This window comes from Chelonia mydas, chromosome 1 (genome assembly GCF_015237465.2).
Source record: "Chelonia mydas isolate rCheMyd1 chromosome 1, rCheMyd1.pri.v2, whole genome shotgun sequence".
Lineage (NCBI taxonomy): Eukaryota > Metazoa > Chordata > Testudines > Cheloniidae > Chelonia > Chelonia mydas.
Window position 1 is genome coordinate 286306840 of NC_057849.1, and position 6000 is coordinate 286312839.

A 6000-nucleotide genomic window follows, 5' to 3' on the forward strand; every position below is an offset into this window, starting at 1 on the left:
CTCCTCATTGGTCATTTTGGGTCAGGTGCCAGCGAGGTTATCTTAGCTTCTTAACCCTTTACAGGTGAAAGGGTTTTGCCTCTGGCCAGGAGGGATTTTATAGCACTGTATACAGAAAGGTGGTTACCCTTCCCTTTATACTTATGACAGAAGGCTAGAGTGAGATGAGGTAGGCAGGCTGGGTCAAGGTACATTTTTTGAGTGGGGACCCAAGCTTGATTGTATTTGGAAGCAAAGGAGCCAGAGGACAGCCAGGAAATTCAAAATACAAGTGAATATTCCATCTTTCACTGAGACTACTGGCCATTGTTGCCTCGTGTCTCCCCCAGAGCACACAAAAACAGAGAGTATCAGCCTTGAATGGTCTCTCTTTGTCTTTACCTTCACCTAAATAACTTCGTATGTTGTGCTAACTTAGAATTACATTCTTCTTCTTTTGTAAAAAGTGTGGTTAGTTACTGCTACTAAGGGAGGAAATATACTGCAGCTATGTTGCTTTTGGCTGTGGTGCTGCTCTAGCTTCACTCCATTTTACAAATGAGGTATTGTCTTCTAAAATTACATTTCTAATTAAAGCTAATACAGCCAAGCCCTAATGAATGCAACTTTGATCTATGTAGCACCTCTATGCACTCCCTCTGGCATGCAAACTGCAGTTATACAACAAGGCTCAACTGCTGCTTGAAAGCAAAGGATGTTGGGCCCAGTTTGCTTAGTGCTCTAGACTAAACAAAGTGCTTATTTCAGTGCCAGATTATGAGTTACTGAGATTTACTCACAAATGATTCCAGCTAAGAATGTGTGGCCCACTGCAATGATTAGTCCAGCCGTTTTAAAACAAGCCTCATCTTTAACTGATGTTACCGCCCCTAGTGGGATGCCTGGCACTTGGGGATTTGCTGCTGGGTTCATTACCCAGGAAAAAGGGAACAGAGGTGGGAGAAGAGAAAAAGAAAGTTTTAGGGCAGATGAGTAGAAAGAAAGAAGGGAGAGAGTGCTGATTAGGTTACAAGAGAGAAGAATAAGATGGTGGGAAGAGATGAGTGATCTGGGAAGACAAGGAAGGAAAGATAGAGATTGGAACAGCACAAAGCAGGGAAAGAAAGATTCAGGGAAATGGACAAAGAAAATGGAGAAAAAGAAGAATCAAGATATGCATTAGAAGGAAACAGCCTGTATTTCCATATATCCTTAGAATTGACTCATTAGCCTTGGAAAGACAGGGTCACCTGCTCTCACCACGGACTATTTAACCAGTTTTCAGGAAGCTTTAAACTATCATAGCTTCAACTGATCAGGCACATGAAATCCATGTTAGCGAATTGTGAAATACACAGGACAGCAACAGATCAAAAAAGGCAGACAGTTTTTTAAAGAAATCACAAATACTTGCTCAAGAGACCCAAGAGCACAGAGGAGACAGGAGTGTCAGCAGTTAATAATGAAGTAAAAGAAAATACTGACAAAGTTTATGGGCTGATCCCTTTACTCACTAGGAGAGAGAGCAAACGGTCTACTAAAAGACATGAATAGATCTAACAACGTTTTTCTTGACAGTATATGAGGAGGACAAGTGTCCTAAGAGACAGCTATATTTATTCTATAATGACATGGAAGGTGTTGCCAAGCAGCCCTTATTTGTTAGATTAATTTGTTAACATTTTTATTCTGGTTTTCCATAATTTTACATCAATAGTGAAACATACCGACACAAAATACAGTCCACAAATCACTATAGATGGGGACTAAAAATTCAATTTTAAGAAAAATCATTCAAACATTTACATGCCTAACAACAAAGTTGCACTTTACAATAAAGGGTAATAATACAGATATAAAAGAACCAGTGAATTACAGGAAGAATAGAATTTAAAAGCAAGTCTTCAGTGGTATCCAAGTGATCCCTTTAACAGGAGTAGCCGATTCAGGCCTGATCTCCACTTAAAAATTAGATCGACCTAGCTATACCACTCAGGGCTATGAAAAATATCATGCCCCAAGAGCTGTAGTTAGGTTGCCCTAACCCCTGGTGTAGACATGGCTAGGTTGATGGAAGAATTCTTCCATCAAACTAGCTACTGCCTCTGAGAGGTGGATTAACTCCATCAATAGAAAAACCCCTTCCATCAAAGTAAGAAGCATCTACACTATGACGCTACAGCAGCGCACCAGCAACGCCATCACTGTGTGGCTGTAGCATAGACATGCCTAAAATTGTGCCTGAATGTCTGCGGAGTCACCCTCAGCTCATCTACTAGAATTCTGCATAAAAAAAATTGAAGACAATTACTTATGGTGGAGTCATGTTGGATGTGGGCCTAATTTGTTCTAACACATTTGAAAAGTAAGTGGTAGCTTTCTGAGCCAGAGGTCTTTCAAAGAAACCCTAGGGGAAGCTTCTTAGGCTGACATCGATGTTGTGTTATTTTGAGATGTATCAATAAATCCAAACCCCAGGAAGGGACCCTGTCTATACAATAACTTAGAGTCTGTGTGTAGCATGAAACACAACTGCCTTAATGCTGAAACACATGAATTTGTGTTTGTAAAGTCAAAGGTTTCCTTTTATGGTTTTGTGCAGATTTTGCAAGAGCAGAAAAGTTGTATATTTTTTAAAATCATACTATTTAAGGCCTCCTTTATAGCTTCAGGCCCCATCTAGCAAAGGCTTATGTATATGCCTAAATTTACATACTGCAAGTAGTCTGATTGGCTTCAGTGAGACTACTTACAGATCACAAAATTAAGCTTGCAGAATTTGAATATTAGGTTGTAACCTTGTGACTCTTTCCTTATCAATGGTAAGTCCCAAATCCCAAACACGTTAGTATTCTAAAATCCTTGATAACAAAGTGATACAAACTTCTGATTTGCCGTTTCCCCAAAACTAAAGAAAAATCATCATATGAGCTAAGAGGTTAAAATGAGCGAGTTTCCTTGCAGCACAACAAGAAAATATCCAAGATGACTTTGCTACGCAACATAAATTTTACATTAACATGAAAAGAAGGAACCACAAAAATCTTGCCAGAGGTTGGCCGAACAGTACATTTAATCTGCTCAGAGAATGGAGAAGAAGCTATAAAAGAGAAAGTGTGCTAAAAAGAACTAAGTTCTTCAGGAAATTAAATGCTGCCACAATTCCTGCTGGAGACGGAGACCGGACTTTGTGGTTAAGGCACTGGACTCAGAAACGCCCAGTGCGATTCCTGGCTCTGTCACAGCCTTCTCGTGTGACTTTGGACAAGGAACTTAATCTGTAGTTCTCCAGGCATAAGGAGGTAATATTACTTCTTTTCTCACATTCTCTGACTTACCTATTAGGCTCTGTTTCAGAGTAGCAGCCACGTTAGTCTGTATTCACAAAAAGAAAAGGAGTACTTGTTAGTCTCTAAGGTGCCACAAGTACTCCTTTTCTATTAGGCTCTGACACTGCAAAAAGTGACAGACATGTAATTTTACACATGCGAGTAGTTCCTTTGTGACCAAATGGTTGCATGGTCAGGGCTAGGGTTGCCAGGCATCTCGTTTTCAACCAGAATGCCTGGTCAAAAAGAGACCCTGGCGGTTCCAGTCAGCACCACTTACCGGGCCACTAAAAGTCCAGTTGGCGACACAGCGGGCCTAAGGCAGGCTCCCTGTGGCTCCCAGAGGTGGCCGGCATGGCCGGCTCTTAAGGGCAGGGGTGGCCACAGGGGCTCTGGACGCTGTCCCTACCCTGAGTGCCAGCTCCGCAACTCCCATTGGCTGAGAACAGTGGCCAATGAGAGCTGCGGAGATGGCGCCTGTGGGTGCCTGCAGCACGCAGAGCCCCCTTCGCCTAGGAGCCAGACATGCCGGCCACTTCCGGGAGCCATGTGGAGCCAGGGCAGGCAGGGAGCCTGCCTTAGCCCTGCCGTGCCACCGACTGGGAGCTGCTTGAGTTAAACGCTGCCTGGCTGGAGCCCACACCCCAACCCCCTGTCCCAGGTCAGAACTCCCTCCCAGAGCCCACACTCCTCACCCCTCCCTTACCTCAAACCCCTACCCCAGCCTTGAGCTCCCTCCTGGAGCCTGCACTCCACATGCCCTCCCACATCCCATTGCCTGCCCCAGCCCCAAGCCCCCTCTTGCACTCAAACTCCTTCCCAGAGCCCACACCCCCTCCTGCACACCAAACCCCTCATCCCCAGCTCCACCGCAGAGCCCAAACCTCCAGCCAGAGTCCCCCCCATACCCCAACCACCTGACCCAGCCCCACTCATTTCTGGCCCACCCTGGAGCCCATACCCCTAGCTGGAGTTCTGACACCCTCTCCCACCCCAGCTCCTTGCCCCAGCCAGGTGAAAGTGAGTGAGGGTGGGAGAGAGCAAGTGACTGAGGGAGGGAGGGGGATAGAGTGAGTGGGGGGCGGGGCAAAGGTGTTTGGTTTTGTGCGATTAGAAAGTTGGCAACCCTAGTCAGGGCTTTAGATTGTAAGTTACTTGGGGGCAGTACACGTACAGTGCTTAGGACAATGATAAATATAGGTTGTCACAGTCTATGGACCAGGACTGAATGTTCCTGAGGTTATAATGCAGTTATGTTAGATGCTAAAGTCAATCTGTGACCAGGAGATATCCAGAAACTGTAATTTTTTTTGCTTTCTTTGAAGTGATTTGGGACCTGTGGAGAATTAATAGCAGAGAATGGGGTTTCTTGCCATCCTTTGCTTGGATGTTTAGAAATCCTGAGGATATAGAGAAAAGTTAGGACTCTGAGCTCCAGTTCTTCCCCTTTACAAGTAAGAAGTCCATGGTGATTTCTAATTAACTTCAGCTCCTTCACTGGAGTGGGAAGTGTTTCTTTCATGGTGCACATGTGCATGTGAGCAACATATGGATGGGGAAGGAAAGTATGAAAGGAAGGAAAGCTCTCCTTTTTCCCAAATCTTGCCAACTTTTCCCTAAACAGAGGGGAGGTTATTTTTATTTCCTATTTACAACAGCAAGCAGACTAGTTAGATGGCATATGGCTACAGCATAGCTGAAGTTTAGGAAAACAGACTTTAGTGTTTCCCATTAGAAGGAGAAAGTCCAGAGTGTAGCAGGCTTTTTCCTTTCTTTCTCTCACTACAGGACAATGATCAGTACTTGGAATGAGTGAAAGCCAGCTCTTACTTAATAGTAAATACCAGTTGTTTCCTTTTCCCAGCCTGACACAGGCACTGTCAGCTACTTCCTAACAACTGATCTTCCATAAGGTCCAACGGTAGCTGATCTAAGGACTAATAATCAATCAGCAGAAATAAGACAGAGGTGTCAGGACTTCGTTCATGGTATTTTGTTGAACAGCAGACCCAGCATGACCCAGACCTATTCCAATAAGGCAGGCCGTTTTGGCATAATGCAACAGTAAAAATCCCAGGAGCTAAAGTGGGTCAAATTCTGCCCTCGGGTGATTGCACAGGTATAAGCAAGGAGAAAAATTGTTCCCCTGAATCTGGACATGTTGGTACTTACACATTGTTGTTTCTCTGTTTTGTACCTTTTTCCTTTGCTCTCACTTTGAGTCATCGCTTTACAACATGTCTGGCAGCCAGCAAAAGGTGCTCTTCAGCATAAAAACATTAAGTTTAGTGGGAAGTTAAAGTATTGCTCAAGTGGCCTCATCCTGAAAATGAGACAACAGGAGCCACAGAGTGTTTCTCAAACCATTGTGCAGTTAGCCAAATGCTGGCGCCGTAGGCGGTGATTTGTGGACCGGGTTTCTGTCCTGCTTAGTTAAAATGAGTTATCCTGAAACCAACCTCATTCTTCAGTGAAAAGAGTAGAGTAATAAACCTCAACCTTTGCTTGAATTTTTGGCTTGGGAGAGTGTGTACTTGTTTGGATGGGAGGAAATACGTGGGGGGTCCCAATCCTACAAAGATCCTGCAGACTTTTTCACTTTGAAGCTAATGAAACACGTGTCCCAGTTTAGTCTCATGCTTAAGTCTTTGCAGAATCAGGGGTAGGGAATAGGGGTGTATAAGAGCAACAG